The sequence below is a fragment of the Schistocerca cancellata genome, chromosome 3, assembly GCF_023864275.1.
Source record: "Schistocerca cancellata isolate TAMUIC-IGC-003103 chromosome 3, iqSchCanc2.1, whole genome shotgun sequence".
Taxonomy (NCBI): Eukaryota; Metazoa; Arthropoda; class Insecta; order Orthoptera; family Acrididae; genus Schistocerca; species Schistocerca cancellata.
In genome coordinates, this window is record NC_064628.1 from 926,894,819 (window position 1) to 926,922,214 (window position 27,396).

Below are 27,396 nucleotides of genomic sequence, written 5' to 3' on the forward strand. Positions count from 1 at the left end.
TTTGGAAATAGTAAGTCCTAAGAATATCTGCATGATGAAATCATTTCCAGTTTGGTGAGCTTATGAATTTATTGTCCATCCATCTTCAGATTAAAGATGGGCGCAAGGCAAGGATGTGTTTCGTCCCTACTGTTCGATCTATACATCGAAGAAGCAGTGACGGTCATCTTCATTTGCTACTTTCCAGTTGTGGCTTAGAAATTTGAAAAAGCGTTTACGTGTTCCCGGGAGCTGATACAAACTTTTCTGACAAGAAGAGAACAGGCCATATTGTTAATTGTGTATGTATAGAATAAACGAAACTGAATTGTGTGCACGCTATCAAACAATGTTCTGTTGTTTCTACAATTTATGTTTGTTGTTGATATCTATGCCGCCATATAACGCAGTACAAAAAAATATAATAGATGGATATTGAAACAACAGAAGCACAGAAAAAGAGACAAGGAATACTGCAAGTGACTGTTACTGCTAAGAAGTATCCTGCGCTATGTGCGCTACAACTATTTGCGTAGTGTTTGTTAGATACAGAAACATTAGTTTAGCAATACCATCAGGAATTCCCTAGATAATCTGTTAAATGTTGGCTTCATAGGGCGCTGTGTGTCTGCTGGTCAGTAAACTAAAGTGATAGATCTTTATGTTAAACGATGCCCTAGAGCAATGTCGGGAGACAACTATGCTCTGTAAACAGAAAATTGTTAAATTATGAAAGAATTTCGAAATATCGTGACCGAAATGTCTCGCTGTGTTTCGACAATATTCTTTTCGCAAGCATAATGACGTTAAAAGTCGTTTCATAATATCTGAAAGAGTGTAACATACTTAACTCTGAACCCTCGGCGCACTCGTCACTGAGGAATATATGAACGATCGTACGATAACGTTTCCGTAAAGTGTTCACATGTATCAAAAGAGACGATTCAGTAACTACTGCATGTCTATAGAGTGTGACCGTGCATGGCCGATTATTAGCGAGAGAGATACGCGACAGTTTGTGCGTTTGCATCATTTGTATTCGTATATGCGTGGCACTGGTGCCCTGAGCTAACTATATGCTCTACCCGTTTAGCGAGACGGTATTGAAAGAACCATTAACAATCTACGCAGCTTTCGGCGATAGCCTGAGCTGGACGTATTCATTATCGTTTATTCAGCTACGTAAACACACTGGATCGTTTAACACCAAAAAGCGATTCCGCATTCATATCATCGGTCACAAGCGCAGAAGCGGCGAAATTTCAGATAGCCGATAGGCAAGCATTGTGATTTTGCAGGTCCGGCGACATATTGTCCAGGTGCATTTAGCTGCAGAGGCCCACGAAATGACGTTTCGCGTACCCTAGTACGACGGGAAGAGACGGAAACACTTCCCGTATTCACATCACACCGAAAATGAGTTGAGCTATGTAATAAATCTAGCCCCCTCCGAATATCTGCTTAATTAACAGACGGTAAGTTACCGCCTACATTCTGGCCAGAGTTTAGTCGATTTTCTTACGTAAATTATATGTTTATTATCTGTGGATACTCATTAAGTTCTGTGGTTGCCGATACAATATTTTCATAAATAAATATTTTATTGAAGTTAAAATCTTCTGGGTTATTAGGCCGCGTCATGTTTCTTCTAACATTTTCGGCGTTTCGACCCCTCTGCTGGGATCTTCCTCAGGATCTTTTGGTGTCCACTACTGCTAGGACACTGTCAGAAACGAGGGAGTTTTCTGGCGTTTGTGCTGGAGAAGTGACAGTATTGGGTAAAATCCATATGGCTACTATTGTTGGGACATAGAGGCTAATATTCTCGCACTGATGCAGAAGAAGGAGCGTTGCTAGCCCATCTCCTGTGGATACCATTGGCGGCCCATCGTCATTGGATAGAAAGGCACTATTCCACACTTATGCTGGAGAAAGGTTATTGGTTGAAATGCCTGCTACCGCTATCGGTTGGTCGTCATCAGTGGCTAGATTCGAAACGGACAGAGAAAGAGAGGAGGAATGTTTACCCAAAGTATTATTGTCCGCCGAGGTGACTTGCAGCGCGTTCTTATGCCGCTCATACACCGCGGCCGCGTATTTACTTTCTTGATGGCGGGGAGCCACGATGCCGGAAGCCTATAGCCGTCCTCCCTATTGAAATTGGGTGCATTCTCAGAAATTTCAACCACCTCTCGGACCTTTCTTCTATAAATGTTTGTTTCTTTAGCCAGTACACGTACGTCGTTAAAATCGATGTCAGAGCCACAGTTCTCGTGATGTTCCGCTACTGCCGATCTTGCACATTGTTTTAGCCGCATGTGCCGTTCGTGTCCCTTAATGCGTTCTTTAAGAGTTCTTCCAGTTTCGCCTATATACACTCTGCCGCAGCCACATGACACCTGCTTTCAGGAGATAATCAGGTGCATCCGTTTTCCGTCGGAAAAAGTCTTGCATTTTGTTTTGACTAAATGTATGAATAACAGTTTTCTTTAAAATTCTGCTTATGCGGTCAGTGACCCCTGAAACGAAGGGTAAGCTGACGAAGTGCGAAAGCGATTCCTCGTCATTCTTATTGTTGTTGTTATGGTCTTCAGTCCTGAGACTGGTTTGTGCAGCTCTCCACGCTAATCAATCCCGTGCAAGCTCCTTCATCTCCCAGTACCTACTGCAACCTACATCCTTCTGAATCTGCTTAGTGTATTCATCTCTTGGTCTCCCTCTACGATTTTTACCCTCCATGCTGCCCTCCAATGCTAAATATGTGATCCCTTGATGCCTCAGGACATGTCCTACCAACCGATCCCTTCTTCCAGTCAAGTTGTGCCGCAAACTTCTCTTCTCCCAAATCCTATTCAATACCTCCTCTTAGTTACGTGATCTAGCCACCTAATCTTCAACAATCTTCTGTAGCACCACATTTCGAAAGCTTCTATTCTCTTCTTGTCCAAACTATTTATTGTCGATGTTTCACTTCCATACATGGCTACACTCCATACACATACTTTCAGAAATGGCTTCCTGACACTTAAATCTATACTCGATGTTAACAAATTTCTCTTCTTCAGAAACGCTTTCCTTGCCATTGCCAGTCTACATTTTATATCCTCCCTACTTCGACCATCATCAGTTATTTTGCTCCCCAAATAGCAAAACTCCTTTACTACTTTAAGTGTCTCATTTCCTTATCTAATGCCCTCAGCATCACCAGACTTAATTCGACTACATTCCATTATCCTTGTTTTGCTTTTGTTGATGTTTATCATACATCGCCCAATCCAAAACACTGTTCATTGCGTTCGGCTGCTCATCCAGGTCCTTTGCTGTCTCTGACAGAATTACAATGTCATCTGCAAACCTCAAAGTTTTTATTTCTTCTCCCTGGATTTTAATACCTACTCCAAACTTTTCTTTTGTTTCCTTTACTGCTTGCTCAATATACAGATTGAATAACATCGAGGACATCCCGAGGACATGCAGCTTTACTGTATGATTAAATGATGATGGCGTCCTCTTGGGTAAAATATTCCGGAGGTAAAATAGTCCCCCATTCGGATCTCTGGGTGGGGACTACTCAAGAGGACGTCGTTATCAGGAGAAAGAAAACTGGCGTTCTACGGATCGGAGCGTGGAATGTCAGATCCCTTAATCGGGAAGGTAGGTTAGAAAATTTAAAATGGGAAATGGATAGGTTAAAGTTAGATATAGTGGGAATTAGTGAAGTTCGGTGGCAGGAGGAACAAGACTTTTGGTCAGGTGATTACAGAGTTATAAATACAAAATCAGATAGAGGTAATGCTGGAGTAGGTTTAATAATGAATAAAAAAATAGGAGTGCGGGTTAGCTACTACAAACAGCATAGTGAACGCATTATTGTGGCCAAGATAGACACAAAGCCCATGCCTACTACAGTAGTACAAGTTTATATGCCAACTAGCTCTGCAGATGATGAAGGAATTGATGAAATGTATGATGAAATAAAAGAAATTATTCAGGTAGTGAAGGGAGACGAAAATTTAATAGTCATGGGTGACTGGAATTCGGTAGTAGGAAAAGGGAGAGAAGGAAACATAGTAGGTGAATATGGATTGGGGGGAAGAAATGAAAGAGGAAGCCGCCTTGTAGAATTTTGCACAGAGCATAACTTAATCATAGCTAACACTTGGTTCAAGAATCATAAAAGAAGGTTGTATACCTGGAAGAATCCTGGAGATACTAAAAGGTATCAGATAGATTATATAATGGTAAGACAGAGATTTAGGAACCAGGTTTTAAATTGTAAGACATTTCCAGGGGCAGATGTGGACTCCGACCACAATCTCTTGGTTATGAACTGCAGATTGAAACTGAAGAAACTGCAAAAAGGTGGGAATTTAACGAGATGGGACCTGGATAAACTGAAAGAACGAGAGGTTGTAGAGAGTTTCAGGGAGAGCATAAGGGAACAATTGACAGGAATGGGGGAAAGAAATACAGTAGAAGAAGAATGGGTAGCTCTGAGGGATGAAGTAGTGAAAGCAGCAGACGATCAAGTGGGTAAAAAGACGAGGGCTAATAGAAATCCTTGGGTAACAGAAGAAATACTGAATTTAATTGATGAAAGGAGAAAATATAAAAATGCAGGAAATGAAGCAGGCAAAAAGGAATACAAACGAGATCGAGAGAATACAAATGAGATCGACAGGAAGTGCAGAATGGCTAAGCAGGGATGGCTAGAGGACAAATGTAAGGATGTAGAGGCTTGTCTCACTAGGGGTAAGATAGATACTACCTACAGGAAAATTAAAGTGACCTTTGGAGAGAAGAGAACCACTTGTATGAATATCAAGAGCTCAGATGGCAACCCAGTTCTAAGCAAAGAAGGGAAGGCAGAAAGGTGGAAGGAGTATATAGAGGGTTTATACAAGGGCGATGTACTTGAGGACAATATTATGGAAATTGAAGAGGATGTAGGTGAAGATGAAATGGGAGATACGATACTGTGTGAAGAGTTTGACAGAGCACTGAAAGACCTGAGTCGAAACAAGGCCCCGGGAGTAGACAACATTCCATTAGAACTACCAACGGCCTTCGGACAGCCAGTCCTGACAAAACTCTATCATCTGGTGAGCAAGATGTATGAGACAGGTGAAATACCCTCAGACTTCAAGAAGAATATAATAATTCCAATCCCAAAGAAAGCAGGTGTTGACAGATGTGAAAATTACCGAACTATCAGTTTAATAAGTCACAGCTGCAAAATACTAACGCGAATTCTTTACAGACGAATGGAAAAACTCTTAGAAGCGGACCTCGGGGAAGATCAGTTTGGATTCCGTAGAAATGTTGGAACACGTGAGGCAATACTAACCTTACGACTTATCTTAGAAGAAAGATTAAGAAAAGGCAAACCTACGTTTCTAGCATTTGTAGACTTAGAGAAAGCTTTTGACAATGTTGACTGGAATACTCTCTTCCACATTCTAAAGGTGGCAGGGGTAAATTACAGGGAGCGAAAGGCTATTTACAATTTGTACAGAAACCAGATGGCAGTTATAAGAGTCGAGGGGCATGAAAGGGAAGCAGTGGTTGGGAAAGGAGTGAGACAGGTTTGTAGCCTATCCCCGATGTTATTCAATCTGTATATTGAGCAAGCAGTAGAGGAAACAAAAGAAAAATTCGGAGTAGGTATTAAAATTCATGGAGAAGAAGTAAAAACTTTGAGGTTCGCCGATGACATTGTAATTCTGTCAGCGACAGCAAAGGACTTGGAAGAACAGTTGAATGGAATGGACAGTGTCTTGAAAGGAGGATATAAGATGAACATCAACAAAAGTAAAACAAGGATAATGGAATGTAGTCGAATTAAGTCGGGTGATGCTGAGGGAATTAGATTAGGAAATGAGACACTTAAAGTAGTAAAGGAGTTTTGCTATTTAGGGAGTAAAATAACTGATGATGGTCGAAGTAGAGAAGATATAAAATGTAGACTGGCAATGGCAAGGAAATCGTTTCTGAAGAAGAGAAATTTGTTAACATCGAGTATAGATTTAAGTGTCAGGAAGTCGTTTCTGAAAGTATTTGTATGGAGTGTAGCCATGTATGGAAGTGAAACATGGACGATAAATAGTTTGGACAAGAAGAGCATAGAAGCTTTCGAAATGTGGTGCTACAGAAGAATGTTGAAGATTAGGTGGGTAGATCACGTAACTAATGAGGAGGTATTGAATAGAATTGGGAAGTAGAGAAGTTTGTGGCACAACTTGACTAGAAGAAGGGATCGGTTGGTAGGACATGTTTTGAGGCATCAAGGGATCATTAATTTAGCATTGGAGGGCAGCATGGAGGGTAAAAATCGTAGAGGGAGACCAAGAGATGAATACACTAAGCAGATTCAGAAGGATGTAGGTTGCAGTAGGTACTGGGAGATGAAGAAGCTTGCACAGGATAGAGTAGCATGGAGAGCTGCATCAAACCAGTCTCAGGACTGAAGACCACAACAACAACAACAACATCAGGGAGAGGCTACAACCCTGTCTCACTCCCTTCCCAACCACTGCTTCCCTTTCATGCTCCTCGACTCTTATAACTGCCATCTGGTTTCTGTACAAATTGTAAATAGCCTTTAGCTCCCTGTATTTTACCCCTGCCACCTTTAGAATTTGAAAGAGAGTATTTCAGTCAACATTGTCAAAAGCTTTCTTTAAGTCTACAAATGCTAGAAATGTAGGTTTGCCTTTCCTCAATCTGTCTTCTAAGATAAGTGTCCATGTTCCAACATTTCTAAGGAATCCAAACTGATCTTCCTCGAGGTCGGCTTCTACCAGTTTTTCCATTCGTTAGTATTTTGAAGCTGTGACTTATTAAACTGATTATTAGTGGTATAAATATTCCGCCTAAAAGCCCTGTCGATTGAATAACTGTCACACTCATTTGCCTTCAATGTCATATTTAAAAAATTCAACTCCGATTCCAAGTTGTCGTCATCGCTGATACGGAAGACACATGAAGACAGAGTGTTGAGTATTGCTTGCTCCTGAGGTGGGTGGTGGTGCGAAGTGGCATCTAAATACCTGTTAGTGTTAGTCGGGTTTCTGTACACTCTGTGACCCAGATTGTTATCAGGTATTCTGTATACCAACACACCTACGAACGGGAGACCTACCTCACTGTCAACCCCCAAGGTTAATTTGATTTAGGGGTGAGTTCCATTTAAGATAATGTGGAACGCTTCTTCGCTGTGTGGCCGTATAACAAATGTATCGTCCACATAGCGGAGCCAGCAATAAAGCTTCAAAGAGCCACTACTTAACGCTTGTTGCTCAAAATGTTGCATGAAAACGTCAGCTGCAACTGGCGAAATGGGTGATCCCATAGCAAGGCCGTCAGCCTTTTCATACAATTCACCATTATATTTAAAATAGCTCGAACGAAGACATAATTCAATTAAATCACTAACATCTGGAGCAACATTCTCTGTTATGGTCTGCATTGTATCTGATACTGGGTCGTTAGTAAATAACGATGTCACATCGGAGCTGACAAGAATGTCACCTGCAGATATCCTCATTGTGCGTATAATTTCTAAAATGTCTCTGAGCACTATGGGACGTAACATCTATGGTCATCAGTCCCCTAGAACTTAGAACTACTTAAACCTAACTAACCTAAGGACATCACACAACACCCAGTCATCATGAGGCAGAGAAAATTTCTAAAAAATGTTTCGAATCTTTTATAAAAGTATTTGTCTTACCAACTAGATGTCTCAGTTTGCCAGAAAAATAACGTGCTAAAAAATAAGTGGGCGAGTTAATCCCACTGGCTATAGGTCCCAAAGGAACCGATTATTTATGTATTTTCGGTACTCGTACATTATGGGTGAGACAGGTATTCGAAGTGTTAGATTCTTTGTAATAAATCTGTCCAGCCTGGAGTCTGATATCAGGTTTTTCACTTTCCAAACGATTCTGTTCGTCGGATCACTTTTTAACTTGCGATACACAGGATCAGCTAGTAGTTGTTCCATCTTCCTGTGATAATCCACCGCGTCCAAAACAACAGTAGCATTCCCCTTATCCGATTTTGTTACAATGATGCTTTCATTTCTCATGAGTTCAATAAGAGATTTCCTTTCCAGCCCCGATATGTTGCTTTTCGGAGGTTTCGATTTCCGTAGAACTCTCGACACATCTTGTCTTACTTCTTCGGCCTGCACCTTTGGAAGACGAAAGAAGGATGCTTCGACTACACTTACGATTTCTTCAGTAGGTAATCTCTTCGGTGTGGTTGCGAAATTCAAACCTTTGTCCAGAACTCAAACAACTGCTACATCGAGTACTTCTGACGAGAGATTCGCCACTACTCGCTTCGGATCCACAGGAGCGTCTTCCTTCTGAACTGTAACCGCTACTCGAAATTCTCTTTTTGTTTCATAGCACTGAAATCCGAAAACCTTGTTGAATGATCAAACGTCATCCTGTCCACTGAGAGAGTTGCCGCCAGTGAAAAGTGCACATCAATTAAAACGGAGCAGCAAACGCATCCAGATATGGCGCTTACTGACCAGAAACTGTTTCATGATTTACTCTTACTAAAATAGCAGCAGCCAGTTAATATGTCCTCAGCATCGGATAATATGTTTGTTGTAAATGTTGTACATCATTCCCATTGCATTGACTTCATTCTCCACTCTACCCCCCGCCCCCCCCCCCCCCCCACCTCCTCGTGCTCCCCCATTTTTCGCTCTGTCTGTCCATACACTGTGGTAATCAGTGCCATTACTCACTCGTAGAGAACTGAGAATTCTTCTCTGGTCTCTGGTATGAAAATGGCATGTAGATGACTGTTGAGATTTGGAGCCAAGAATTAAGTGACACCAGGAATTAAATGAAATAAATACAAAAGATTGTGAGATTAAGGGCTTGATTTATGAAACGAACAGATCGTTTAGATCAGGGGCGGGCAGGAATTCTGCACGTGTGCGGTGCACATGCACGTGTGCAGTTAACAGGCGTTCTGCGCGCACCCGCCATACCGCCTCACCGCTTTTGTAATGCGTCTTGTTTCCTGGCCTGCTTTATTGAATGAAGGAATAAGGTTAGTAGGAGTGCTTGAAAGTAATCGTGGTTTGAAAGAGTACCTATTACCTACGATACGTTTTATTTAATTATCACAGGTGGAGTTTACAATACGTTTAATGTCTGCAACAAAATTTCTACATACAGACAAACGCAAACAGTTACGTAAATTTTCATTACTGATGTTTTCTCTTAACCGAGACTTTCATAACAGAAAAAAATCTCTCGCAAACGTATGTCGAACGAAACATTGACATTATCCCCATGGCTTCACGATGGAGACGAGGGAACTCTTGCTGTGGAAAGTCGTGATAAAAATCTATTACACGTCTTGCCAAAAGGAACTTGTCTCTCAGACGAGAATTACGCTGTAGATCTATTAATTCCATTTGCAAACTGGGATGAATATCATCTACAGAAATAGCAGATTGTCTCGAGAACTATTCAAATCCTTGGGATAAGAAAGATATATCCCCAAATCGCTTGAGAAATTCCTCTTTTATTGCGCCAAGAACGGCAACATACTGAAATTTATTGTAATGGCGTTCAATATTAAACTTCCGCTGACCAGCCAGAATACTGTCACATATTATACATTTCCAATTTTCACGTTTTTGCACACAGAAAAAAATGATTCTCCCATTCCTTTTTGAAAGATAGCAAATCTCCAATTCTCCGTTTCCTTGATTCACTCTGCATTTTCCGGTTATTGAAATACAACGTTCACTACGTAGTGGTCGCTTCGCTTCAATGTCCGCATTTTAGCCTGGTACTACACTGCCGCAACCTGCTGCCTGTCGCCACTGCCCCTGTCGACGATTGCACGCGAGCAGCACACGTGCAGCGCTGTGCGCTCATGAGCCGCGTGCAACGTTTGCCCGCCCCTGGTTTAGATCATTAAAACGCGAAAGAAATGTCTTTATTTCAGTACAGTTTACACAAACCAAACCAACATTACAAGTCTCCGTACCAGTTTCAGTGCGTCTGTACACGACTCCGTTATTATGGGAAAGGAGGGTAGGGGAACGAATCATCTCACCATTATTCCTGATCACACGTGGTGTCATGTCGTCTGCGGCAGGCGCTGCGTTGGTGCGGCTTGTCGCCTCGGAGCTGTGCGGCGGGCGTTGGCTGTCCTCATCTGTGCCCAGAGCCATACGCCGAAATCCCGGAGCGTCCCAAATTGACAGACCTCCGTGTTTTGCCAGAGCCGAAACAGCGTTGTCATGGTGTCGGAAAGCGGATGTTGCCCGTGGATGGAAGAGGCCCAAGGTACTGTTGCTTCCATGCTGTCCCTCTTCACTCTTCGTCCATCTGGAGGCTCAACAATTTAGCTAAATTTTTCTTCTCTCACCACGCTGCCATTGGAAGACTCAGTTTTCAGTGCCGACAAATCACTGATCACCGAGCGAGATGGCGCAACGGTTAGCACAATGGACACGTATTCGGGACGACGATGAATCAATCCCGCGTCCGGGCATCCTGATTTAGGTTTTCCGTGATTTCCCTAAATAGCTTCTGGAAGCTGCCGGGATGGTTCCTTTGACAGGGCACGACAGACATTCTTCCCCATTCTTCCCTAATTCGATGGGACCAATAGCCCGGCTGTTCGGTGCCCTCGCCCAAACCAATCAACCAATCACTGATCTCCGTTTCATGGGAACGACACTCTGTGCAGGCTGAAAATTTCCCATCTTGTGTGGGTTGGTGTGTGAGCCGGAAACTGGCGTCTTTCTCACGATTTCACCACCGTTTGTGGCTCATTCTTCTGACGTATTTCTGCGTTCTGAAGTTGTTTTGAGAGCAGCCACAAAATATCAATTTGTAACCGCTATCTCCGCAGAAGGCCTGGATAGACCCACCTTTGTGCTCCATCTCAGTGTCTGCTGACGTCTGTAATTTATAAGGAGCTTTCATACTGGACTGATGAAAACCTTTTTAAACAGGCTGGCTTCCTTTACACGCCTATGTGTGCGAAACCTTCGCCCTTTGTGTCTGCTCCTCCCAGTGTCAGTAGGATGCTGGACTTGTCGATACTTTCATACTTTCTAAGGTAGGTAAGAAGAATTCACATGTCGTCGTTTGTGTATTCTTCATGCACCGCCCTAGTGACTCCAGGGGTCCATCAGTTTTCAGCAAAATTTGAATTGTCCGCAAGGGTCTTGGTAACGTGCCCATTCTTAAGGCGAGTGAATCCGCCCGCCTACCACCTGCGTGGTTGCAGGCTCCAGTGTGCATGTCTTTGGTGCTCGCTGTAAGGTCCTCTCGGGCTGCTGGCTTTATGAGTTGGCGAAAGTGTCCCCCAGCGTAGATGCCACACACTTGTACAATTACTTTGTTTGTACATTCCTATACTTTTCATCTTCGAGAGTAAAGTAATGTAACATGTACTTGTTCAGAGCAACTTTGTGAATTTCATTAGGCTTGTGTTTTGGATCGATATATAACCTTAAAATATCATATGCCTCTGAAAAATTCTGGATTCTCGCTGATGTTGTGTGGACTAACTGTTTAGAGTTAAGCTGTCTGAGAATGACCTAGACTCGCGAACTAGGTTCATAACGAACTATAGTATATACACTACTGGAAATTGAAATAAGAACACCGTGAATTCATTGTCCCAGGAAGGGGAAACTTTATTGACACATTCCTGGGGTCAGATACATCACATGATCACACTGACAGAACCACAGGCACATAGACACAGGCAACAGAGCATGCACAATGTCGGCACTAGTACAGTGTATATCCACCTTTCGCAGCAATGCAGGCTGCTCCCATGGAGACGATCGTAGAGATGCTGGATGTAGTCCTGTGGAACGGCTTGCCATGCCATTTCCACCTGGCGCCTCAGTTGGACCAGCGTTCGTGCTGGACGTGCAGACCGCGTGAGACGACGCTTCATCCAGTCCCAAATATGCTCAATGGGGGACAGATCCGAAGATCTTGCTGGCCAGGGTAGTTGACTTACACCTTCTAGAGCACGTTGGGTGGCACGGGATACATGCGGACGTGCATTGTCCTGTTGGAACAGCAAGTTCCCTTGCCGGTCTAGGAATGGTAGAACGATGGGTTCGATGACGGTTTGGATGTACCGTGCACTATTCAGTGTCCCCTCGACGATCACCAGTGGTGTACGGCCAGTGCAGGAGATCACTCCCCACACCATGATGCCGGATGTTGGCCCTGTGTGCCTCGGTCGTATGCAGTCCTGATTGTGGCGCTCACCTGCACGGCGCCAAACACGCATACGACCATCATTGGCACCAAGGCAGAAGCGACTCTCATCGCTGAAGACGACACGTCTCCTTTCGTCCCTCCATTCACGCCTGTCGCGACACCACTGGAGGCGGGCTGCACGATGTTGGGGCGTGAGCGGAAGACGGCCTAACGGTGTGCGGGACCGTAGCCCAGCTTCATGGAGACGGTTGCGAATGGTCCTCGCCGATACCCCAGGAGCAACAGTGTCCCTAATTTGCTGGGAAGTGGTGGTGCGGTCCCCTACGGCACTGCGTAGGATCCTACGGTCTTGGCGTGCATCCGTGCGTCGCTGCGGTCTGGTCTCAGGTCGACGGGCACGTGCACCTTCCGCCGACCACTGACGACAACATCGATGTACTGTGGAGACCTCACGCCCCACGTGTTGAGCAATTCGGCGGTACGTCCACCCGGCCTGCCGCATGCCCACTATACGCCCTCGCTCAAAGTCCGTCAACTGCACATACGGTTCACGTCCACGCTGTCGCGGCATGCTACCAGTGTTAAAGACTGCGCTAGAGCTCCGTATGCCACGGCAAACTAGCTGACACTGACGGCGGCGGTGCACAAATGCTGCGCAGCTAGCGCCATTCGACGGCCAACACCGCGGTTCCTGGTGTGTCCGCTGTGCCGTGCGTGTGATCATTGCTTGTACAGCCCTCTCGCAGTGTCCGGAGCAAGTATGGTGGCTCTGACACACCGGTGTCAATGTGTTCTTTTTTCCACTTCCAGGAGTGTATATTATTGTAGAACATCAGTAATTATATTTAAGTTTTTAGTAAGTTCATTCAGATGTATATAGTGCCTAGTGTATACCGATGTATTGTTACCCTCTACCAGCATTACCAAAAAGTAGTCGTAGTTTCAGCGGATGAGGAGCAGAAAAGTGTTAACGTCGCGTTGGGAACGAGGTCATTAGGGACTGAGCACAAGGTCGGAGTGGGGAAGGATGGGGAAGAAAATCGGCCGTGCCCCTTCAAGGGAACCATCCCGCCATTTCTCCGAAGAGATATGGGGCAATCACGAAAACTATAAATCGGAATGGTTAGACACAGGTGTAAACCGTCATTCTACCGAATGCGAGTCCAGTGTGCTAACCACTACGCCGCCTCGCTCGCTGTAGGTAGTCTCAGTAACAATTTTCAAAATTCATGAAGTCTGCAGCTGTAGAGTGTAGACGTTGGTATGTAAGTTCATGCTGGGCAATGTGTCTCCAATAAAGACAAATTCACATGCAAGGCCATTGACAAATAACTTTCTGATTTTATTATCAATGTTACGACTGACCATCAGCTCCTACTGGGCACCAGAAGCGGCGAGCTGAGTTCCGCAATCTATCAACTCCGCTTCAGTTCGTTGCACCACTCGGTGAAGCAACGCCTGCTGCTGTGCATCCATATATCACTTCGATTATTCACGTGTGGGATTTGTACACGTGTCACTGATAGGACAGTCGACATGTTGGGTACTCCAGCAGGCGAATGATTGGTCGTACACAAGAAATGGAGGGCAAGTGCTCGAGCAACATAACATCTTCGTGCTACAGCGCGATCAGCTGAACTAAAGCGTGTTGTAAATAATAGCAGCATTGCATTCCACACAACACTGAACGTTGGACGCTGATTTTATGGTCACATGAACAGATATTTCTAAATTGTTACTCATTTTTTTATTTAGCTTAACAAGACAATAGTTTTTAGGTCCTCTGTCATCTCATCTAAAAACAAACGCATCTTCTATGTATATTTCTTATTCAGTTGCGTATTTCTTAGACATTATCATGAGGATGGCTATAGCTACCTATGCAGACGATGATAGAAAAAATAACAGCAACAAGTTATGTTTTGGAGTACCAGTGATATTAGTTAGGTTACCACATTTCACACCATGTTCATTATCATCAGAAACAGAAAGGATGATGACAGATGATTGAAGTGACAGTAATTGTAACTGTCAAGGAAGAACAGATAGTTGCAGCTGAGTGTTCTGTACACAAGAGGCAAGGAAAGGTTAAGGGAGATTGGTTAGTGCGACATGCAAACATTAACGAAGAAGAGGTAGGCTATTGTAACATTAGATAGACCAAAAACGTTTTTTGATACTGTAAATAAGCTACAAGTGATTTGGTCGGAAAAACGAACGTCACAAGTTTATCTCACGCAACCTTTCATCATATGAACGTATGAAAAACATCAAAACATAACATCACAATAAATAAAACGTGAGAGTACTGGCGACTCTACTATTTTTTTTAGTTCAAATGGAAATAATTTTTCTACGTCTGTGATGATTGGAGAGACGCTGGAACCATTTTATAGATTGCAGATGTGTCTCCCACCAGTCTAAGTGAAGAACTAGTTATTTGTGAACTGTTTTGGGTTAGACACGTATGTGATTCTCTGACCTGAGAGGTAGTAAGTGTTTTGTGAGCGAATGAAACTGTTTGCATTTTAGTTGGATTAAGTTTCAAACCTACAATCGGAGCCCACTCTGAAAAAGCAAGTAAGTCAGTGTTAACACGGAACACGACTGTTCACAAGTCTCCTTACTCCTAAGAATGTCGTAAGGGTAGATCTGATTTTTCTACTATTAGGTATGCCTCAAACATCGTATACTCGCGTATTTTCAGAAATTGTCCTAAAATTCATAGTGAAAAGATACCAGCGATAATATTTGGTAATGACATTAATATCTTCAATGAAATTTAAGAAGAATTACAGGAGTTGTTGAATGAAATAAACAGTTTGGAGAGCGCAGAATAGTTTCGTTTTGCTAAGCGTCACAAGCACTTGCACAGTATTCTAGCATAGATCGCACAGGAGTTGTGGGAGCAACGACATTCGAAGAGTGATTACATTTTCACCGTATCTTATTAATGAAACGAAGTATGCCACTTGATTTATCTGTGATTCAGCTATGTAAGCGCTCTATTTCATGCCCCACAAATTGTTAAAGGCAGATATTTGCATGAATTTACAGGTCCCAAGTGTGTTAATACATTTTGTGAAGAGCACAGTCTTACATTTGTGAACGTATATATCTCACTGCAAATCTTTTGAATGCCTTAGAAATCTGCCTAGATATTTGTGAAGCGTTTTCTGGATGGCACTTCATTGTAGATTACAACATCATCTGAAAAAACCGTGACGTTATCATACATAGTGTGGCGGTTTTTGTGTATCATCAACATGGACAAACGCAATGAATATGGATGATACGATACTCTATGGTATTCTGCGGTTTGAATTCACCCTGTTTTTTTTAGCAGTTGCATTGATTTGATTTTGTAAATGACACTGACAATAATATACACATGTATAATGCATTATTCATACTACAACTTCTCCCGGATTATTATTTTGTTCAAACTGCACAAGTATTCCACCTGACGTACTGTAATAATGTTGACTGTAAGCTGTGTTCGTATCACTAAAATTACAGATCGTACATAAGAGCTTTTATAATTTTTTGTCTTCGATGGATTTAATTATTCTTAGCAAATTGATCATGAAAAGGAACCACAGAATACCACCCACACACAACACTGATGTATGCTACCAGAAATATTTTTCTCCGTGATTCGTGCGTAGTTTAATTTTGGCCACATATATCAGCAATGAAATCTTGTTCAACAATAAATACCATCAGCACTGTTCTTAGAAAATGTAGTCTGATTCGATTAATTTTTTCTTTTATAAATAGAGTTCAGTACCACCGGTGCACATTTATTTGTTACACATCGAATTATTGTTTGCAGTTTTGAGTAATTTAAATTTGACACTGAGATATAAATTAAGATGTCGGCCAACAAAAGGTAAAGGATTTCTTATTTAATTAAGATTTTTCTTTGCTCAGTAAATAATTTATCATTTAAATTGATGCCACCAATAAAAAAGATTATTAATATGTTTTGCAAATTAGTTCAACACAAACCCATGCTATTTTCAACCTGAAGTACAGACGAAGTTGCTATATAATGCAAACTAACAATGGCTGCGCTTCTTGCAGCTATGATAAAACAATTAATACAAAATTATTATTTAAAGAGGAAATGATTTTTCAATAATTAATCATAAATAGTTTTAACGCATTTGGCTCTATTTGTTTTTACCAGCAAATGAACATAAAAGTACAAGAATTTTACATTAAATGTTTTTCATTCAACAGACCTCAAATCGATTCGCGTCTTGGGTCGGCGACGTACATCAGAAGAAGAAGACAAAAGCGTACAAAACAAAAGAAAAGAATGACGTAGATTAACAAAGAATGTGAGACAAATATTGTCTCTGTTTTACATAATTATCATCTTTTTAAGAAATAATTACATAATTGAATGAATATTACCCACACGTTCATATTCCACTCGCAAAAAAATATATATACATCGTGGATGTTATAGTGGATCAGAACAACAAAGTGATTGACAGTGAGGCACAACCTAGCATGCGACGGGGCGATATTGTCTGTTGACAGGCGCATGAGCGTGCAGTATCGCTCTAGCAGCAACATCTGTGCGTTTCATTACTGACTTGTCTTCTCACGCTGCCTTTTAACGTGCAGTACTGAATTCGTTTTACAGGATCGTAATATCCTTGTCTCTTAACGAATACGCTCCTGTGTCTACAGTTTCCCTATTATTTGTATATCACAGCAGGATCAACAGGATGTGCATTATCGTTTACACTAAACAGTGTGATTCTCGTTAACTGGCATATTCGATATGAAAGTGGTGCTCAGACAGATCAGAATCTTTCATGTGAATATGATAGATAACAACATTAAAATAACTCGAACTACAAAACTGGCCATTACAATTGCTATACCACGAAGATGACGTGGTAAAAACCCGAAATTTAACCGACAGGAAGACGATGCTGTGATATGCCATTATTAGCTTTTCAGAGCACTCACACAAGGTTGGTGACGGTGGTGACACCTACGACGTGCTGACACGAGGAAAGATTCCAACCAATTTCTCATACACAAACAGCAGTGGATCGGCATTGCCTGGTGAAACTTTGGTGTGATACCTCGTGTATGTAGGAGAAAAGCGTACCATCACGTTTCCGACTTTGATAAAGGTCGGATTGTAGACTGTCGCGATTGCGGTTTATTGTATCGCAACATTGCTGTTCGAGTTGGTCGAGATCCAATGACTGTTAGCAGAATATGGAAATGGTGGGTTCAGGTGGGTAATACGGAACTCCGTGCTGGATCCCAACGGCCTCGTATCACTAGCAGTCGAGATGTCAGGCATCTTATCCGCATGGCTGTAACGGAGCGTGCAGCCACGTCTCGATCCCTGAGTCAACAGATGGGAACGTTTGCAAGACAACAGCCATCTGCACGAACAGTCCGACGACGTTTGCAGCAGCATGGACTATCAGCTCGGAGACCATGGCTACGGTTACACTTGACGCTGCATCACAAACAGGAGCGCCTGCGATGGTGCACTCAACAACGAACCTGGGTGCACGAATGGCAAAACGTTATTTTTTCGGATGAATACAGGTTCTGCTTACAGCATCATGATGGGCGCATCCGTGTTTGGCGACATCGCAGTGGGCGCGCATTGGAAGCGTGTATTCGTCATCGCCATACTGGCGTATCACCCGGCGTGATGGTATGGGGTGCTATTGGTTACACGTCTCGGTGATCACCTCTTGTTCGCATTGACGGCACTTTGAACAGTGGACGTTACATTTCAGATGTGTTACGACCCGTGGCTCTACCCTTCATTTGATCCCTGCGAAACCCTACATTTCAGCAAGATAATGCACGACCGCATGTTGCAGGTCCTGTACGGGCCTTTCTGGATACAGAAATTGTTCGACTGCTGCCCTGGCCAGCACATTCTCCATATCTCTCACCAACTGAATACGTTTGGTCAATGGTGGCCGAGCAACTCGCTCGTCACAATACGCCAGTCAGTACTCTTGATGAACTGTGGTATCGTGTTGAAGCTGCATGGGCAGCTGTACCTGTACACGCCATCCAAGCTCTGTTTTACTCAATGCGCAGTCGTATTAATGCCGTTATTACGGCCAGAGATGGTTGTTCTGAGTACTGATTTCTCAGGATCTATGCACCCAAACTGCGCGAAAATGTAATCACATGTCAGTTCCAGTGTATCATATTTGGCCAATGAATACCCGTTTATCATCTGCACTTCTTCTCGGTGTAGCAATTTTAATGGCCACTACTGTACTTACGTACTTACCAATTACTGTAGTGTCCATGGCAGGAGGGTTGACAAAAAATTTTGCATTTGAGAACGTCGCTCCAGCGTGTATACAACACAGCGTGACTCCGACGAGAGTGTATAAGCGTTGAAGTGTAGGCAAGCGATTAGTGTGGCATTTGTGTCTTTCTGATTGCGTGCGGTAAATCTGGAAGCGCGAACTATGGAGACGTTATTATCAATTTCGTCCATACACAACCAACGTCATGTTATTCTTTTCCTGACTGCTGAAGGACAAACACCGGTAGACATCCATCGGAGAAGGAATGTGCATGGGGCAGCATTTCTGTCTAAAACCACCCACCAAAGGGGGTGCTGCTGCTTCATGAAAACGCGCGTCCCCGTATAGCTAATGTCGTGAGGCAGGAGTTACGCCAACACAAGTGGCAGATACTAGAGTACCCACCTGGTCTCTTCCCTTGCTATTATTACACCTTCGGTCCCTTAAGGAAGGTCTTGAAAGATCAATGTTTTCTATCGGACGAGCATGTGCAGCAGACAGTTACGGATTCGGCGTTTATCGATATGGGAATTCTAAATCTGGTTCTCCGGTGATATGACTGCCTCAACGCCTACTGCGAGTTTACGTGATTGACGTACCGATTCTGCACTGTTTGCCTTCGAAGGGAAACTTTTTCATCGCCCCTCATAGTAAGTCATACTTTTTCTTAGGGGTATTGCCTAACAACAAGATAAGCATTATTATGGAAGTGCAGAAGACGCTACCCACTGAAAATACTAAACACAAAGCATGCCTAGGAACACTGAACAACGACGATTACAGCAAAGTTCAGACTAGCTTCTTTCTTCGATTCATCGAGACACGCAGTGTCTTCAAACTGAACATTGGCAATTCACACCTGTACCTTAGTGTATGTTCCACATCTCTTCCTAAACTGTGTACAACGAAACTTGGTACACGTATTCCTTTCTTCCAGGTAACAATCGCTGTGGGCGGTGGCAGGGGGGGGGGGGGGGGCGGAAACTATCTACCATAGTTCTGGAGATATGACATCAGAAAGACAGAGCTGGGTGAAGAAGTACCGCATCCAGCATGACGTTTAAATGCGCTATTTCTGTAGTACTATCTCTGCTCGTAACATATTTAGCAGACAGTATCCACATAGGCCGCTGAATATACCTAGAGTAATATATCATTGTGCAACACATAGTTCAATATGCATGATGTAATAAGCACTGAGATATATGAAAAAATTCCGCAACATACATAAATTCTCATACATTTATTCTGTACTAGTATGACCTCCCTAGTACAAGAGTTAGGACGTCAGAAACACTGAGAGGCATTAGAAAATTCCTCATCATGCATGAAATTTTGATACATTTATTATTTACTAGTACGTTCGTTCTACTGTTGGGTAAAGTTAAGGAAATCCCTGACACCTGGCCGCGCTTTTGACAACTTTCAACAGCGAAGCAAACAGCTGTAGGCGAAAATAATACACGTCTATAGACGTGATAGATACAGGCTCCCAGGTAGATGCTATTTTTCTTGACTTCCGGAAGGCGTTAGATACAGTTCCGCAATGTCGCCTGATAAACAAAGTAAGAGCCTACGGAATATCAGACCAGCTATGTGGATGGATTGAAGAGCTTTTAGCAAACAGAACACAGCATGTTGTTATCAACGGAGAGACGTCTACAGACGTTAAAGTAACCTCTGGCGTGCCACAGGGGAGTGTTATGGGACCATTGCTTTTCACAATATATATAAATTACCTAGTAGATAGTGTCGGAAGTTCAATGCGTCTTTTCGCGGACGATGCTGTAGTATACAGAGAAGTTGCAGCATTAGAAAATTGTAGCGAAATGCAGGAAGATCTGCAGCGGATAGGCACTTGGTGCAGGGAGTGGCAACTGACCCTTAACATGGACAAATGTAATGTATTGCGAATACATAGAAAGAAGGATCCTTTATTGTATGATTATATGATAGCGGAACAAACACTGGTAGCAGTTACTTCTGTAAAATATCTGGGAGTATGCGTGCGGAACGATTTGAAGTGGAATGATCATATAAAATTAATTGTTGGTAAGGCGGGCACCAGGTTTAGATTCATTGGGAGAGTCCTTAGAAAATGTAGTCCATCAACAAAGGAGGTGGCTTACAAAACACTCGTTCGACCTATACTTGAGTATTGCTCATCAGTGTGGGATCCGTACCAGATCGGGTTGACGGAGGAGATAGAGAAGATCCAAAGAAGAGCGGCGCGTTTCGTCACAGGGTTATTTGGTAACCGTGATAGCGTTACGGAGATGTTTAACAAACTCAAGTGGCAGACTCTGCAAGAGAGGCGCTCTGCATCGCGGTGTAGCTTGCTCGCCAGGTTTCGAGAGGGTGCGTTTCTGGATGAGCTATCGAATATATTGCTTCCCCCTACTTATACCTCCCGAGGAGATCACGAATGTAAAATTAGAGACATTAGAGCGCGCACGGAGGCTTTCAGACAGTCGATCTTCCCGCGAACCATACGCGACTGGAACAGGAAAGGGAGGTAATGACAGTGGCACGTAAAGTGCCCTCCGCCACACACCGTTGGGTGGCTTGCGGAGTATAAATGTTGATGTAGATGTAGAGATACCAAGAAATGTAGCTGCAGAAACTTTTAGGAAATCGCGATGCAGACACATGAAGCAACTGCATCCAGCGTATAGAAATAAATATTACCAGAGAAAGTGTATGCCGGGGGGGGGGGGGGGGGGGCAGGGGGTATCCGCGCAGTCCAGGCGTCTTTTCACGGTCCGCGCGGCTCCCCCCGTCGGAGGGTCGAATCCTCCCTCGGGCATGGGTGTCTGTTGTCCTTAGCGTAAGTTTAAGTTAGATTAAGTAGTGTGTAGGCTTAGCGATCGATGACCTAAGCAGTTTGGTCCCATAAGATCTTACCACAAATTAAAAAAAAAATTAGAATTTGTATTTTGCGTACTGTGTGTGGAGTCCTAAAGCATCGATTGCGCAGTGACGACAAACGACATCAAGTAGGCACTGACCTGAACGCAAATGGAAAGAGCAGTCAGCGCCACACCTCCAGGAAGACAGGGTTCAGCTCCCCTGTCAATGCTGACTTAAGCTGCCGCTCATCGCTGGTCGGCCGGCCCCAGATCGGTGGCGAGTAGTAATATAATGTAAATCTAACTGCACGTACGATTTACAGAAGCATATCAAGCCACCTCATAACGAGGAGTTAAGCTATGTTTCTTTCTTGACGGTACGTCACATAAATATTGACATATTTATCGGTTTTAAGCAGTGAACAACATTGTGAAGTGTTAAGCTTGAACTAAAAATTATTTGTTATCACTCAACGTATTTTATGAACATAATTAGTGTTGTGTCTAGAAAAGAAAGCCTAGACACAATGAGAGGAAGCCGAAAGGCACGCGCTTAAACTCACGCAGGCTGGCGTGAGGTCTGAAACAGGATACGTAATGAATGCTATAAAGAAAAGTACGTAGGTTCTGGAATACTTAACTTTAATCCACATTTGTAGAACATCGCTCTTGGTGATACATTAATAGAATCTCAACATAAAATGGTAATGGCGCCTTGCTAGGTCGTAGCAAATGTAGCTGAAGGCTATGCTAACTATCGCCTCGGCAAATGAGAGCGTAGTTGTCAGTGAACCGTTCCTTGCAAAGTCGGCTGTACAACTGGGCTGAGTGCTACGATCTGTCTCTAGACCTGCCGTGTGGCGGCGCTCGGTCTGCAATTACTGACAGTGGCGACACGCGGGTTCGTCGTATACTAGCGGACCGCGGCCGATTTAAACGCTACCACCTAGCAAGTGTGGTGTCTGGCGGTGACACCACAATTAGTATATAAGATACAGTTAATGTTCTTGAAAAATAAACTGAAATACAGCGATAATTTAAACGTAGCAACTTTATTTAAAACATGTCTACGAAAATAAAAAAGGATCGCTAAGAGACGCGATTGTACGGCCGAGGAGGACGGACGTACTTTATGGTACACACACACTGTTTTGTTTCGCGATACGGAAGGCAGCCATTGAGCGGCTACACATATTTTATGTAAGTTATTCTGTATTATGCTAAAATAAACTAATTATTGTTATCACAAAATGAATTTCTTTGTAATAGTTGTCACCTAAAATGGTCACATCGGCAAATTATTTTAAATAGGCATTTTTTTCAGTAATTTGATCTGCGGGAGGATTATCCTCCGATGTAGCCTCTGGTCGGCCATTACGCGTCGAAGTATTAATTTATTTTTCAAAGTGTTAACAGTAATGGTAAGTGCGCGAGATTTCGTTGTAAGAACCTTTCTAAATTGCAACAGATAATTAATTTAACGTTAAAGTTCATTTTTTAAATTATACAGATTCCATGAGTTCAGTAAGTTTCATCCTGGCCGCTCCAAGGCAACAATCGAAATTCCTTCGAGCCTTGCTTTGCAATAAATAAATAGATATTAACAAATTTACATTCAATTCAGCTAACGGCATCACGACCAAAATCTAAAGTTGGTACATGAATAACAGTGTCCCTTCATGAACCCGTTTCATATTTACTTAGGCGCGTAAGTAAAAGTGATAAAAAATATAATATCCCTGAGAGAAAGAATCATGCTGATAAATTAAAAATAAAATATATGTAATTTTATATGTTTACATAACGTAACATTTTCCTTTTTGAAATGAAATGTTCTATTAATTTGGTAGTGATGTGTATAGATCATTTCTGATTTCTACTACCAGCCATTGGAACTTCAGTCCCTCTTTATTTGTGTCCGTCCTGAATCCCACAGTAGCCGTCACAACAGTATGTTTCTCAGTTTGAATACTGTACTTATAGATCTGTATATTATGCGAATTTGTTTGTACGACTATTTCATAATTTCAGTACATGGAAATCAGATTTTTTAGATATTACACTACAAATACAGTTCATTTACTGTTTCCGTTTCAGATTGAAAATAGGCAAAATGAGAACACGTGCTATGCCATGTTTGTCAGCTAGTATGTCATAAATACAAACAATGTCATGCAACGACATTATTTCTCTCCATTATAGTTTTGCATCGAGTAAAATTTTGTACCTAAAACCGTGGGCTGCGACAAATGATAACAAAGGAATCTAGCAATCACTGTATAATTCTGCCAAGTTATGAGTAACACACAGATTAGTTTAAGTACTGTTACTGTATCGGCGGATTTCCGTTGCATAATACTGTCAGAATTTCGTAGAGGCCCTTTTTTTCCAGCTTGAATGTGAGCAAATTATTTGATCACTCTTCTGTTTTCCTGCTTGTACACATAATTTTCTTAGATGAACAAGCCCATTCCTGTTCTGCACAGAAACTTACACACTTTCACGACAATGTTTTTCATGAATAATCAAAGCGTCTGCAGCTTTTATCTTTTTTAGAGTCAGTGTGGTCCCACTATTGTGTCAGTCCTTCTCGAAATATTCCCGTACTGAGTACGCAGAGTTTTCCCACTAACCGCGACATGCACAGTATGGGGTGAAAGTGTCTAACTAAAGAAGCTGATTAATGAGCCGTGCCAACAACGTGTCGCTGTGGAGAATATTCCCGTTGCATATCATAGTCATCGGGTCAAACCACGTTCCTAAAGAATGTATTTTTCTCCGACTGGCAGCTTCGTACAAATCAGTTGAGTGGAAAGCCAAAAAAATGGTTTAAATGACTCTGAGCACTATGGGACTCAACATCTGAGGTCATCAGTCCTCTAGAACTTAGAACTACTTAAACCTAACTAACGTAAGGAAATCACACGCATCCATGCCCGAGGCAGGATTCGAACCTGCGACCGTAGCGGTCGCGCGTTTCCAGACTGAAGGGCCTAGAACCGCTCGCCCAGACCAGCCGGCCAGTGGAAAGCCAGTCGAAGACAGAGAACTCTGTTGTTGCATGGGAAGAGACTCTGTTGTTTCGTTAGGAAATTTCCTGTCATTGTAACAAATGTCATTAGGTAATCTTTCAAAAGGAGTAGAGAGTGCGAGTCAGGACATTAGTTTCTGAGAATATCAAGCGTTGGAGATCAGAGTACCGGGTGTTGTAAGTACTAATGGGTGGCAGATAGCCATTAAAATGCTTACCAAGGGATTCAACTAGGGAGAAATCCAAACAAGATCACTGTCGACTGTTTAGCCCTCGCAGATGACATGGCATTGATTACAGATTCACTAGACAATGCCCAAGAACAGATAAGAGAACTACAAAAACAAGCAGCCAAAGTAGGACTACAAATATCCTATGAAAAAACAAAGTTTATGACAAACATCTGTGATGCTCCTCAAAATATTGCAGTTGACAACAACACAATACACAAAACAGATTCCTTTAAATCCCTAGGAGAGTGGATTACATATTATGCCAAAGAAAAGATAGCTATAGAAACTAGAGTGCACAAAATGGAAAGAGTGTTTCATATGACCAAAAACGTTTATAATAACAAATCCTTGTCCTGGAACACGAAATTAAGACACTACCAAACAGTGGCCAGACCTGAAGCTCTCTATGCGGCAGAAACACTTAAACTAACAAGAAATGGAGATCTTGAGAAGCTAGAGAAGGTCGAAAGAAGAATTTTAAGGAAACTACTGGGAGCTAAAAGAAACGATAATACTGAATACAGGTTAAGACCAAACAGAGAGCTATATCTGAAAACGGAGAAACTAACTGATGTAATGAGGAAGAGGAGACTACAGTTTTTTGGACATATATTCAGAATGGATAACAACAGACTAACCAAGCGGATATTCACATTACTCAATAGCTACAAATCTAAGCCAGCATGGTTCATAGAGACTGAAAAGGACATTGAAAATGCTGGAGTTACAATAGACACAATAGAAAACAGAACACATTTCAGAAAGGCAGTTCAAAAGGCAGAATTTCAGGAGAGAAATAAAATAACTAGACGAAAGTGGACTCAAGAAGAAAGGGAACAACACTCTAAAAGGATGAAGGATATTTGGAAACTGAAGAAATCTAATACAATGAAGAGTAGCCAAAGTTGATTCATCGTACCCTCCAAATGGGTTATTCGAAAGAAAAATAAAATGCTTACGAACAACATGTGTAGGAAGGCAGCCGATCATATATCTTTACAAAACTGTTCCCAGGTGCCGAGATAGTTTGCTAAAAACAGTATCATTGGTTAGCGATTTATGGAGATATTTTCGCTGCAGAAGGAGGATCGCATGGACCTCGCAGAGAACTGTGGGAGGGGTGTTTTTGGGCACACTCCACTCTGAGTCATAACCTTGGCAGGAACTTTGGTCTTTCGACAGGGGAATGAAAAACTTGGAACTTTGACCTCTGAGGGATACCTCTTGTACTGGGGCTTCTAAGGAGTGCCACTTGCTCTTCCACTTCTGGCTTGGAGGAGCAGTGCAGGACAGGACTCATTCTGAGGAACGCTACAACACGCAGCAGCTGATGTGTTGCTGTGGGCAGCCGAACACACCACACGGCTCCTCGATTCCCGGTATGTAAAGTATGCTGACGGCCTGCGCCATAGGTGAGCAGGGGAATGACATCTACATCCACATGGGTACTCTGCAAATCACATTTAAGTGTCTGGCAGAGGGTTCATCAATCCACCTTCACAATTCTCTATTATTCTAATCTCGTATGACGCGCGGAAAGAATGAACACCTATATCTTTCCGTAATAGCTCTGATTTCCCTTATTTTATCGTGGTGATCGTTCCGCCCTATGTAGGTCGGTCTTAACAAAATATTTTCGCATTCGGAGGAGAAAGTTCGTGATTGGAATTTCGTGAGAAGCTCCGTCGCAACGAAAAACGCCTTTCTTTTAATGATTTCCAGCCCAAATCCTGTATCATTTCTGTGACACTCTCTCCCATATTTCGCTATAATACAAACCGTGCTGCCTTTCTTTGAACTTTTTCGATGTACTCAGTCATTCCTACCTGGTAAGGGTCCCACTCCGCGCAGCAGTATTCTAAAAGAGGACAAAGAAGCATAGTGTAGGCAGTCTCCTTAATGGAGCTGTCACATTTTCTAAGTGTCCTGCTAATAAAACGCAGCCTTTGGTTAGCCTTCCCCACAACATTTTCTTTGTGTTTTTTCCACTTTAATTGGTTTGTAATTGTAATACCTAGGTATTTAGTTGAATTTACGGCTCTTAGATTATACTGATTTATCGTGTGACCGAAGATTAACGAGTTCCTGTTAGTACTCATGAGGATGACCTCACACTTTTCGTTATTTAGGGTCATTTGTCACTTTCCGCACCATTCAGATATAGTTTCTAAATCGTTTTGCAGTTTGTTTTCGTCTTCTGCAAACAACCGAAGACGGCTGCTCAGATTGTCTCTCAAATCGGTTATATAGATGAGGAACAGCAAAGGGCCTATAACACTACCTTGGGGAACGCCTGAAATCATTTCTGTGTTACTCGCTGAGATTCCGTGAATTACTACGGACTGTCACCTCTCTGACAGGAAATCCAGACACATAACTGAGACGATATTCCATAAGCACGCAATTTTACTACGAGCCGCTTGTGTGGTACACTGTCAAAAGCCTTGCCGAAATCTAAGAATACGGAATCGATCTGAAATCTCTTGTCAATAGCACTCAGATCATCATATGAGTAAAGAGCTAGTTGTGTTTCACAGGAACGATGTTTTCTAAACCCATGTTGACTGTACGTCAATAGACCGTTTCCTTCGAGGTAATTCATAATGTTCGAGCACAATATATGTTCTAAAATCCCGCTGCATATCGACATTAACGATATGGGCCTGTAATTTGGTGGATTACTCCTACTACGTTTCTTGAATAATGGTGTGACCTGTGCAACTTTCCAGTCTTTGGGTACGGATCTTT